We start from the raw sequence: 14,164 nt of genomic DNA, 5'->3' as shown, positions 1-14,164 counted from the left end.
ATTTATTCAAATGTATATATATATTTGAATATATATATATATGCAAAGGAATTGGAAAAGATTCACCAAAGGTATACAAATCTCTTCGAAATCTTATATTATAGTCACAGTGGTATCTCAGTTACTTATATTAAATGTTTTCAATTGAAAATTGTGTTTTGCTGCTTGAATAATTTAAACTTATTTTAAAGTGGCTTGTGATATGCATCTGTGTTATTAATCTGTGACTTTACTTACTTCTCCACTTTTTGGTTTTGATTTGTTTAGATTAGAACATTTTCTACCAAAGTTAAGGCATTATGCTGATTATGAGCTTTCCCATCTAAGCACTTCAATAAAAGGTCACTACCCTGTGTGATTTAATGAATACAAATTAAAGGAAATATATTCCTTAAAGATCCTCTTATTTCCTTTGCTTTTCTCATATTCTCTACAGACCTTTGATTTGCTTGTGTGTTAGGCAAATGCTAACCTCAGTTAACAAGCACTGAGACCCCTATGTGAGGGCTGTGTCTACCAACACTTTTGAATTGCTGGGCCACTTATGGAATTAAATTATTTGGAAATTTTATTCATCTCTAAAATGAGTCGGTTTTGGTAGGTTAACTCTAAGGCTCTTTTCAACTCTGACATGTTATGGTACTCTAAGTTGACATACAGATTTTCACATTTAAACATAAATATTTAGGACTTTAAATTTTTACTTAACTCACAAGTTTGGATAAAGCAAATAATAATAACTCATTTCTCAGGCTGTTTCCATAGAGATGGATTATCCAGGAACAATAAGCTACTTACTACCAGAGAGTATTATGATCTACTCTTCAAATGAGGTGATCACTCTTTACTTCATTCTTTTAATTGATTGGCTGATACCATGACAAGGAGAGGCGGGATTCATCATTTACTGAATGTCAAATAAGTTTTTCCACATTCAAGTGTTTATTCAATCACATGATTCCTGTTTTGATTTTTAGCTTCCTTGCTCTGTAATTGTCATGTCAGCTATGGGTTTGAAACTTTAAAAACCTTAAATTTGCCATTTTCATCAGCATGATACTGGCTTACCAAGTATCAGTTTGTACCTCTGATCCATGTTATGGATACACATTTTTCTCTCCTTTCTTTCTGTACTTTTTGTCTTAGTTTAAGTCAACCTATAGTTTTTCCTATACCATATTTAATTTGTATTTTTTCATTACGATGCTATTTTGTTCAGTGCCCTGCTCCCATAAGGGATGTCTTTACTCTTGCCAGAAGGTTTTTCCAAGTTATAGGCAATTATAAGTCCTTCATTTTTTTCATGTTTCTCTTAAGATATTTAACTCCTAGAATTTCTGAGCACTCTATTCTATTTTATGGATGTCAGGGTCAAAGTCATTATTTCTCAACCCCTCTGGGTTCTATTCAAGAAAAAAAATGCATCCCTAAATTCAACATAGGAAGGAAGGAGATCAAGTTACTTTTCTAGATGAGTTTCAATAACTGCCAAGTATACAGCTCTTGAGTAGAATGCAAAACAAAGTTGTCAGTTTCAGTCCAAGATGAGTTACCAGCTAAAATACTCTACTCACCTGAGATAACTGTAAAGATTTAGAGAATTATTGCTATACATTTATCCAGCTTCCTGAAATTTAAAAAAAAAAAAAAGTTTGACATAACCCTCTTGACATCAGGAAAAATGCAATGGAGATCCAGTTAGTGCTTTCTTAACATGAAATTTCTTTTCCCTATTTAATATGTCCAAATGAAAGCCAGTTTTTCAACAATCAAAAATAGACATTGACCAATATAGCCTAATTTTTCCCTCAGCTTGACTAATTTTTTTTTTTTTTTTTGTAGAGACAGAGTCTCACTTTATGGCCTTCAGTAGAATGCCGTGGCCTCACACAGCTCACAGCAACCTCCAACTCCTGGGCTTAAGCAATTCTCTTGCCTCAGCCTCCCGAGTAGCTGGGACTACAGGCGCCCGCCACAATGCCCGGCTATTTTTTGGTTGCAGTTTGGCCGGGGCCGGGTTTGAACCCGCCACCCTCGGTATATGGGGCCGGCGCCTTACCGACTGAGCCACAGGCGCCGCCCTCAGCTTGACTAATTTTTAACAGGTTTCTTCCTGACTATAGCCCCCTAAGTGTAAATTCTTTTTCTGTCCTTTTGATATACAAATCTTTCTCCATCTTCTACTGGTTTTACAATCTAGGCATAACTTTCTCAAAATCTTGGGGGCATCCTTTGAAATGTAATTGTCAAGAAAGTTAGAGCCTCTGTCTCTAAGGGTCTGTCAGAGGGTAGATAGAAGCCTAACTTTAATAAATTCCAATTAGCAAATACAGATGTCATAATCACATTGACCAACTTTCCTCCTGACATCCTGGAATACTTTTCCACTTGGTCGCTCCTGCACCTAAAATCTTGTCTGCCTTTTGCTCCAGTGTAATTAAGCTCAGTCTCTCTCCTCTGTTGCAAAAATTGGCCCCTATCACAACAGTTCGGTGCAACACCTCCACGATATTGTTAATCTTTTTCAGGAGCCAATAAATGAATGGTGGAAGGACTGGAGGAATTCATCAATCCCTTTCTCCAATCCCCATGGGAAGAGTGAGGAGTGTATAAATTTTCTGAAAAAACAGGAAGAGCAGAATGATCTTTCCCTCCACCTCCAACAACACTATCCATTCTTTATTTTCCTAAAATAGGATAGCCTAGATGAAGTAGATAATCAGAAATTTAAAAATCATGACTTTTGTAGAATGTTTTAAATTTTATTGAATTATGGAGGAGATTCACAGGGTACATACTTGCAAACATCAAATATTTGAAGGGCTTGGGATGGGGAAAGGAATACAGAAAAGAGATTCAGACCTGTTTAAGTTTCCCCACAAAATAGTACCTGTTGAAACTTTCCCAGAAAATAGACTAACATATACAAATTAAAATGGAAAATGTTTCACTTTGACAGAAAAAGAACTTTCCAAAACCAAGAAGTGTCTAAACATGGAATATGCTCAACATTCTTGGAAAGTAGTGAGCTCACTGTAAAGTTACCTGAAGATAACTAGGAAATCTAATCAAAATTTTGAAGAGTGATTTTAGATACCACAATGGGATGTGGGAAAACAGAGATAGTGTTTTTGGTATAGTGTCAGCTTTTTTCTACTTCTCTATATTATTTATTTAAAGAATAAAGTTATATGATTTAATAAGAACATATCAAAGTTTTTATCAAATAAAAATGTTTAATTTACATACACACACTCGTAAAGGCAATTTCCTTCATTGAAAAGTTTTTCTGAAAATCCTTCTAAAAGAAAAAATCCACAAAAATTCTACTGATATAAAACCATATAGTCACATTATTATGCATCCAAACACCTTCTGTTAGCATCCTAGAGGCTCTGTAAAGATGAAAAAACATTTTCTGTTGTTGTTGTCTCTGTTATTGCCATGAACAGGCTTTTTAACTGAAAGTACTGCATCTCGAAATTCTTTTCTTCACTTTGCCTTGTGAACAGCGTCTTTCAATTCCAGACTAGATTAGGCTCTCTATCATAGGAAACACAAAATAGATCAATAACCTTAAGAAGTTCAGAAACGGTGAGATCTTTGATTTTCAAAATAGATTAGAAGTAGGGTGATTTCAGATGGCTTTGCTCAATGCCTCTTTGGGAAGATCAGTTTGTGGCTATTAGTGTGATTTGTCAACTCTGTTGGACCATAAGAAGATTGTCAATTGCTGTGAAGAGTATGCTTTGCTAAAACCACCTCTAAAATGTATAAAGCTTCAGCAGTTGAGTAGAAAATTTCCATTTCCTAGTCAGCAAGGGAAGAGATCAGATATTACCATTACAGAAAGTGAAGACCAAACGCAAAGCTAAACCAAAATTCTAAAATTTATAAATTTTTCCAGGATTCACAGACATAAACTTTCTCTCTACCTAGACATTAATTCATTCATCCACTGACTTACAGTGGCTGAAGAGCAATAGATAAAACAGACTCACTGACATTCCAAACAAAAGATAAGGTGGCCCAAACTGAAAACACATCAGTTATTGATGGGATATTGTCAATAGAATTTTCATCAACTTATAGCATTTTCTATTATTTGGTTATTCGCTATATGATACTACAATAATATATAGTTATATAATAAAGGGAGTAATTTTTTAACATTTCTAGCTTTATCTTTCAATACAGACAAGACTATGTATTACCCTAAAACCACAATGCATAATTTAAGTATAATATTTATATATCCTAAACCTTGTTCTGGTATAAATAGGATGATTTTCTGTATTTTACATGTAAACAAAATTTTAACAGTTCTAATAAAAAAGTTAATGTTTTATAAAAACTTAGGTGAATGTGGAAAAGTATTATTTTCTACCTTACGGGTCTTACCATACATATTTTCTCACTTCTGCAATAACCTAAAATTTTAGTCACCTCCTAACCCTGCAGTAAATTCATATACTGGGACCTCATGTCCAATGTGATAGTATTAAGAGGTGGTGCCTTTGGGAAGTGATTAATTCATGAAGGCTCCACCCTCATGAATGGAATTAGTGACCTCATAGAAGCTGCCTTGCCTCCTCTGCCAAGTTAGGACATGGCAACAAGGTGAAGTGTGTGGAACTGGCTTCATCAGGCACAGAACCTGTGCACCTTGATTTTAGACTTCCCAGACTCCAGAATCGTGAGGAATAAATTTCTATTTAGAAATTATGCAGTATAATTTCTTTTTGTTTTGCTTTAGCAGCCTGCATTGACTAAGACAACTTCCTAACAACAGAAAAACATATCTACTTTGTGTTTTTTGTTATGCATGGACATCATCAAGCAAGATTTAATATACGTACAAAGGAATTCTAAAATCTACAGTGCCTCAAAAATAAATAATGCAATATAAAACAGTGTGATATTAATAAAGAAGTAGAATGAGGTAGTCTTGCCATTGAATTTCAAGGCATGTGTGTCTTTTTATTTTCTAAATAGGCTTTATTTTTTTTTCTTAAAGGAAACCACTTAGGTCACTGAGTATGTCAGTCTTTTAATTCCTACCACCTGCTCTGCCACTTCCAACTGTCTCCAGCACTGGAAATTCTCAGTCAAAGTAAGGTGCCAATCTGATTTCATTTGAGGTTATAGATCTTGCTTTCCATACTTCTAATTACTTTGTGTTGGAGACAAGAAAGAATTAGAATTTCTAGCATTTCCAGAACTCAAAAATCTAAGAATTGTTATCATCACTTCTATTCAAACGGATAATAAAGGGAAAAAATTACAAGATGGTTTATATTACTAATGTGAAAGCCCATGTTTTTCTAAAAGTGTATGATTTTCCCTGATTTAGCAATTAGACCTTTGAGATTAGATATAATAGTTTCATTGTGTGATCTCAAAGCCACATTAGATAACTCAGAATGAATTTTAAAACTATTCTTTTACAGCTTTTAATGGCAATTTCCAAAGATGTTCAAGATTTATTTTTAATTCAGTGTCTACCATGGAAAACTGTTATCAAAGAATTCTTAACAAAAAATCCATGAGGAGTTTCTTGTTATCAGAAAGATATTGTCTCTTATAAATTAGAAGGGGCTTAAGTTTGTGTTAAATTGACATCATATTTCTTTCAAAAAAAATTGCATGTGTGTAGGGCGGCACCTGTGGCTCAGTCAGTAAGGTGCTGGCCCCATATACTGAGGGTGGCGGGGTCAAACCCGGCCCGGTGGAACTGCAACAAAAAAATAGCCGGGTGTTGTGGTGGGCACCTGTAGTCCCAGCTACTTGGGAGGCTGAGGCAAGAGAATTGCTTAAGCCCAGGAGTTGGAGGTTGCTGTGAGCTATGTGATGCCATGGCACTCTACCTAGGGCCATAAAGTGAAACTCTGTCTCTACAAAAAAAAAAAAAAAAAAAATTGCATGTGTGCATTTTTTGTTTCAAAATGAATTTAAGTATCTTATGTTTATGCTGAAAGTTTCTTCCGTTAACTATACTATCATTTCACATATGGGGAGTCACATGCACTGCTCTCTGACTGATGAAATTAAACTCTAAAATTACTCTGATGATTAGAGAGGAAGCTCAGGAGAAATAATGGGATGATGAAATTTTCTAAAATTTTATTGAGAAAGGAAAACTACCAAACCAGGGTCAATTTGTGAGGGATATGATTATTGTTTTTGGTGCAGTATGGAAGATGTAGAATTAATATAGACCTGTGCTGTCTGTAGTAGACAATAGCTCTACGTGGTTACTAAAATTTAAACTTCAATTAATGAAAATTCATTAAGGCCTTCTCTGGTGCAAAAATAAGTTTTGTATGTTTCTCTCTTCCTTCTTTCTGATAAAAATAAATGTTCTGGTATTCCTTTCTTTGCCTTTCATCAGACTGACGTTTAAGAAAAAGATTTGAGTTCAACCGCTTACAACCGTGAGTCAAACTCTTCCTTTCTTGCCACAGTCATCATATTCTGTCAGGAGAGCAATTGGGGTGAAAGGAAGATTTTTCAACAACATCAATTATAGTAGATAACCACCTATTTATGTGGTGATGCTCAGCACAAGTGTTAATGACTTGGCTTTGACAGACTCTACTGGAAATTTATCCATCTACTCAATTAGTTCTGCTCTATACTTTGACTTCATATGCAGTACACAGTACTAACAGCAACCCACATGAGATATTCATTTATTCATATCATTTATTTATTTGGTAAGTATATATATATACGTGATATTGTGTATTTACTCTGTACCAGACATCTGGTTACTCCCTGAGTGCAAAGAAACTTAAAACAATTGTTTCTGACTAGAAGAAGAAAATATTACCTTAAATATAATTGAAGTAGTAATAGAACATCATTTCATTTTTAGTTACATGTAGTCAAAGTATACATTTTGATAAATAATTACAGCTATTAGGTATTGATTGCTTACTATGTTCCAGGTGCTATGAGAAACAGTTTACATACAATAACTCAGAATGTTCATAATAATTTTGTGTATTTAAAAACACTTTTATCTTCATTTTACAATGAAGTACCTTAAACTCCTTTTTTTTTTTTTTTTTTGAGGTTTTTGGCCAGGGCTGGGTTTGAACCCACCACCTCTGGCATATGGGGCCGGGCCTCTACTCCTTTGAGCCACAGGTGCTGCCCTCCCTTAAGGTACTTTTTAAAAATTGCTTGTCTACCGTATGGAGGATCTGATGCAAAACCAATTTTATCTGATAAAACAAGCCTACATTGTGTTCAGAACTAGAGGGCCCTAAGCATAATATATTACTGAAATGTGGACAAGTTGCCAATATTCCTAATAGCATTAGCAGGGCAAGCATCACGAAATGGGTGATCTATGGATGGAATTTTGACGGTGGGCCAAAAGTTTTGGTTGGGAAATTGTGGTTTATAAAAATCAAAGGAAGTGTGCATATAGAATTGGAAAGACATGAAAAAATGACAACATTTTCAGTTTATCTTTAGGAAAGAGTATTGTAAAATGTGTGAAATACCTGAGGTTATAAAGCTAAGTCAGGAAAAGTTAACATACGTCCTTGTAAAGATAAGTAGTTAGGACTATTTGTATAATTAGTGTTAAAATTGTGGACATTTTGGTAAGTGATTTTTATACAGTTTACACTTATGCAATTGATCAATAAGCCACAAAGTTTTGCACTGTATCAGTTCATTTATACAAAGGTATTTTTAAACAAATATATTGGAAAGCTTTTGGAGATCTGTGACAATTTAAAAAGCATTGCAGTTAAATAACATAGCTTAGAAATAATAAAAAATAATCAATAAAAAGTTAAGTGTGTCATGAATGCATAAAATATATGCAGATACTAGTCTATTTTATTATTTACTACCACAATATATACACAAATGTATAATAAAGATAAACTTATTAAAATTTACTATTTTTAGTTGAGATAAATGTAACCACAAAGATGTAATATTAGATCACAATTGCATAAAATTAACTGTAGTACCTAATTGTATTACTGTAATTTTGTAGCCACCTCTTGCTGCTAATGCTGTGAACACAATTGTTGAGATTATCCACCCAGTATCCCCTTCAAATGCTATGCTAGTTACTAATCATCTCCATGTGAACAGTATCTCTAGTAAATTTCTTAACACAGTAAAAATGATCTCTTGTGATTCTCATTTCTTTTCATGCTTAGTGCAATAACTTGAACCTTGAATAACACCATGGGATCCATACAAGTGCTTCCAGCAATTCTGGAAGTGCTCCCAAGAGGCAGAGAAAAGCCATGACATCGCAAGAAAACCCTGAATCACTCTATATGCTCCATGGATTGAGGTCTACAGCTGTTATTGCATGCCATTTCAAAGCAAATTTTAATCCAGTGTGAGGACATTGCAAAAAAGAAAAGAAATTCCTGAAGCTGTCAATGCAGCTATGTCACATGGTGCAGAAATCTTTTACTGTTTGCAAAATACTTTTTTTATCTCACATTGAAAATGAAGTTTTATGTGGGTGTAGGATTGCTGTAAGAAAGGCATACATTGATTTGAGAAAAGATGACGTTATTATATAACAATTTAAAGTAAAAGGAAGATGAGTATCTTAAGCCATAGAATTTAATGCCAACAAAAGATGGTTTGATAATTTCAGAAAGAATTTTTGCTTAAAAAAAAAAAATATATATATATATATATACATATATATATATCAATACAATAGGAGAATCAGCTTCTGCTGACCAAAAGGCAGCAAATAAGTCCCAGATGCCATTAAGAAAATCATTGAAGGAAAAGGAGACTGTCTGGACAGTTTTCTAATGCAGACAAAAGTGCCTTATTCTGTGGGGAAAAATGCCACAAAGGACATATATTACCCTGTTTCCCCAAAAATAAGACATCCGCCGAAAATAAGACCTACTTACAGGAAAGATAAGACGTCCCCTGAAAATAAGACCTAGAGCATCTTTGGGAGCACACCTTAAAATAAGACACTGTCTTATTTTCGGGGAGACAGGGTAGTAAGGAAGAGAAGTGAGCTCCACGATTTGAGGCAGGTAGGGATGGGCTAACTCTCCTCTTTTTCCCCACCTCACCCCCCAGCTTATCCAGTGTAGAGAACAATGACGAACTTTAGGTGTTACACTTCTACTTAATGAATAGTAAATATATTTTTCTCTTTCTTACAATTTTCTTAATACATTTCTTTGATCTAAATTACTTTATCACAAAAAATAGTATATAACACATATAAGACACATGATATGTTTCAGTCAGCTGTTTATATTTTGAGTAAGACTTCAATAAATGGTAGGATATTGGTAAAGTTTTTGTGGAGTCTAAAATGTGATATATGTCAAGGAATACTACTCAACATAAAAAAAAATGGTGAACTAATATGTCTTATATTAACCTGGGTAGAATTGGAGACCATTCTTCTAAATGAAATATCACAAAAATGGAAAAACAAATACCACACGTGCTCACTATTAAATTTGAACTAATTGATCAACAGATATGGAAATATTACTTACTGGAAATGAAGCAAGAGGTTTAGGGAAGTATGGGATGTGTAAATTCAAACCTAATGGATTATAATGACATTATCTGGGTGAAGGGCACACTTATAATCTTGACTCAAACTGTACAAAAATTATTTATGTCCACCAAAATATTTGTACCCCCATAATATTCTGAAATAAATAAATAAAGGAATATCCAAAAAGAAGTTATATATGAATTTTTGACTGTGTGGGCAAGAGATTGGCACCTCTAATTACTGCATTGTTCAAGGATCCATTGTATTTGGATATTCTTCAGATAATTTTCTGTGGGGAAGAACTGTAAACCAGACCATGAATGTTATTACTTACAGTACAGACAAATTATTACCACCCACAGCTAAATACTATAAATGCCACAGATTGCACAGGACAGCTTCTTCCTTTGCATGACTTTTTTTCACTTCCACCATTGAATAACTGGTGGAAAGTTATTCAATGATCAGTCAAAACTTGTTCAATAAAAATCATATTAAAACAACAACTGTGCATTATTTCACCAGGCATCTTATCAATGTAAAAATAAAGAAAGAAAGAAAGAAAACAACTCATTAGTGAGATTGTGATAGACATAGGTGCCCTCATAAGCCTTTGGTAGGAGTTTAATCAGTAAAACACATATGAATTATAATCAGATATATATACATACATGATGCAAGATGAATAAACTGAAGAAATATTTGTAACTTTAAATTTAATGACACCTTTATTAAAAATTTATGCATATAAATATTCCAATAATCTGAAAGTATTTATATCTATAGATCCATTTAAACTATGTAGCCGGCTATAGTGAAACCGAGAGAACACCTTAAAATTCATAGATATAGGATATATGACTCATAATTAAAAATAATTATAGCTTTATATTTGTTGACATGGAAAAACACTCATATTTCAAAAAGAAAGGGAGTATCACATGCATGATATAATGTACATTGTGTTAGAAAAAGAAAACACTATTATATCAGTATATATACTAAAATTATTAAAGAAAGATCTAAGCATGGTTATCTTCAAGTGAGAGAGTTGACTGTTGGAGATTTAAATTTTCTCTCTAAATATAATTTTATCTACATTATTTGAATGTTTCTACTATATATCCCATAATTCTGTATGTGAAATAATTATTATAAATCCTGTCTTGCCAAACTCATGGAATTGTTGCCAGATTTAAATAAAATAACACATGAAAGTTTTTTAGAAAGTATAAAGTGCTATGCAAATACCACATAGGAGGCTTCTTGCTAGAATCAACAATACTTGTATTCTTAGGACTTGATGAAGATCGATGTTGTGTATCTCTATTTTTATATTTTGCTGAATGTAATCCTTATTTTTTTCATTGATGCTACTTACCCCCAAATATTCATCTTTATGATGGATTACAAACTTTTGAAGAATTATTAAGGTAAAAGAAAATCCTATAATCAGCTACAGTTTGGAACATGACAGCCAAGATAAACTGCACTGATGGCTTCTAGAAAAAAGACCTTGAGAAAATCTTACTTCCTTGGATAAGTAAGTATGTAGTGTAAGTTGTTCTAAAAATAAGAGAATTTCCAGAAACTGCTGCTGCTTTTTTAGACAATTATTTTGTATATTATTATATTCTACCAAGTTCATGCCTGTAGTCTTTTAGAAAAAGCATTATAGTCAGAATGGTTACAAAAAAGATTTCATGGGGGGAATCCTACTCTTAATTATGTGAACAGACTTTGAACATAGTAGTCTAAACAAAGATTACATCATCTACATAAATCAACAGAGATTTAAAAAATGAGAAAGTACTAACTACCCAACTCATCCTCTATGGTATCGTCATCACTGCTAGCCTACCAGACGTCAGACTATGATAAAACATGACATCTCTGACTCTATGAAAAGGTGAAATATCTCATCTGGACATATAGATATGTGATTTTTATGGCCATCTCTGAATGAAAGAGGTGAAATTTGGCAAATATTATTTTTATTTGCTTTCTTCATCTAAATTTTCCATATATCTGGAAAATTGTCCTTAATGCTTGTCCTTAATAAGCTCATAATCTGCATGTGAAGAGGAAGGATAACTTATAATATTCTACTAAAAATGAATTCTATCTGAATACATGTATTGACTCTTCCAGGATGATATATTTAAAAGAATAACTTTTTAGTAAAACAAAAGAAAAAAATTAAGCTATACTATTTTATCCTCAGTTACACATATGAAACACCTTTCTTGGCAGCACTTAAAATATGTTCCAGAGGCTGACTCTTCCTGAACTGGTCAGTATGTCAAAGGGTATGCTCTAGCTAATGATTTAATTATGCTATTTGATAAACTACACACCACAGAGTAAGATTTGTTGAACACTACAAACAGTTATTAATTGACTACTCAGTGATGGACTGTTTTGGAAAACAAGGAGTGTAGTACATGGTCAGTGTCATTGCTCTGCATACAGTATGCTGATCCTACATGATATCAATTATCAATAGATTGATTAAAATTAAACATTAGCCAACTGAACAGTAAAAGTATGCTAGACTCATGATTTAAATTAATCAGCTACTAATGACTACATTGGATAGTCAAGTGCCTGTAGTTAGTTTGGTATGGACATTCTGGATTTGTATACCTCTGACAAAAGATCCAAGGATTCATCTGATTAATTATCGGATATTTATTAACATTGTTTATATGGCATTGTATTAAAATTTTGTGAGAAATATCATACTTAAGTGCTATATACCTCATTGATGGTATCATTATGGTTACCATATGGCCAAGGGGAGTACTTTGAAGGTGACCATAGTGATTATTCAGCAATGAGGTATGCAGAACTTTTTCAAGGATGAGTTCATGAACTTAGTTGTCCAATCTCATATTTTAAAGGACAAGTGAAGAATAAAAGAAGTGAGCACTGACCTCTCCACACTATTCCTCTGGGATACACTGCTTAGGAAAGAAAAGGAACTAATGAAGCAAGGCAGGAAAGAAAGGGACACTAGAAAAAAGAAGAAATCTCCAGGGATATTGCAACATTATGGAAGGAAGTTGGGAAGTTCAGTAAGCGTGAAGGAGACTAGCCTGGATGTCAAATGGTAAAAATGATGAAAGAATAATACTTTTGGAAACACATTATACAATGAGACGGGTGCTGTTGAGTGTGCTAAGTAATGGGATTGGAGGATTGGAGAAGAATCCAAACTCAGAGAAATAAGGAGATAATTGGTAATGTGAAAAAGAGAGGGTGTTGGGGAGTAGAGTTTGCATATTATTTCCACATCCTTATAAGTGTAATTTCTGTTAAAATCCCGTATCTGTTGAACATGCTCAGAAAATTCTGATAAATGTACTTTAATAAGTTCTTATTTTACAAAGCTTTATGGGTTTCTTTGATCTGTACAACAATAGAGAAATGATTAATATGCATAGGTCTCCTTAAAATATATATATTCAAATGTCAGGTATTTATCTCTTTATAAATTCAGTGGCAACTGTTTGGGCAAATTATCATGCTTCCTCACTGTCCCAAGATGTCCAGATCTCCCTATTTGCTACTCTGTCTTACAAATTTCATGTTAACATGCATGACCACTGAGCTTCTCACATAAAATCTATAGCTTAAATTTTTATAGTATGAAATGGTATTCTGGGAAAGAAATAAAAATTATTAATCCTACTCAGAGATTATGAGGTTCAGCTGGAGATCATCTGGGTATGAATTAGGTCCTTTCAAATGTAGTCTTTAGTATGGGAGTAAGGAGACTTTCTAATTCCTATGAGCTTTCTGCAAACTTTCTCTTTACAGTTACAAATTTTTAATATTCATTCTGGATTCTCAAGTTTTCATATTTTAAACAAAGTTTTATTCCTGCTTTCTTTGTTTTCTCATTTTGAAAATTTCTGAATATCACCCGATCATATTTGCAAGAATAAATACATTTTATTATTATTGTCTGATTGTAAGAGGGACTTTACCTAACAAACGCAATCAGTGTAACCTGGTTTCCTGTACACTCAATGAATCCCCAATAATAAAAAAAAGGCGGGGAAGTTGGCCGTGTCTTTCTTTCCCCTCCATTTCAGTGCCAGAATATTAAATTTCTTAAAGAATCTCTGCTACTGGGGGGTACACCTGGACTGAAGTTTTATGGAGAATTACAAAGAATGTCACTGAGCTGCTGAAAAAGACTCCAAGGACATCTAATTGATTCAAAAGGAAAGACAAAGGCAAGGTTAATTTTCTCAAATTGAGAAATGGTGAGATATCATTCAAAAAAAAAGAAGAAAAGAAAGGAAAATGAGAAAGATTCATGGCATGGCCTCTGGGAGTGTGCTGGAAATGTGAGACCTAATCTGGGCTCAAAATCTGCATTCTGTGGCCATAGAATCTAGTCCTGATAAGCAACACGAAATAAGACACAAAAATAGCTTTAACAGAGTATCTTTCTTGAGAATCCAGCCATTTGTCATCAGCCTGGGTGCCTATCTATCACAGGGTGGAAAAGAGGGCAACAGATATAACTCTGTGATGCATTAGGATTTGTCAGCCTTGCTAGTCTTCAAAAAAGGCAGTGACATCTTTGCCATCAGGGCAGCGGCACATAGCGCTCCTCTACTT

The sequence above is a fragment of the Nycticebus coucang genome, chromosome 4 (genome assembly GCF_027406575.1).
Source record: "Nycticebus coucang isolate mNycCou1 chromosome 4, mNycCou1.pri, whole genome shotgun sequence".
Classification (NCBI taxonomy): domain Eukaryota; kingdom Metazoa; phylum Chordata; class Mammalia; order Primates; family Lorisidae; genus Nycticebus; species Nycticebus coucang.
The sequence above is the reverse complement of the archived record's forward strand: the minus strand, read 5'-3'. Positions refer to the sequence as shown.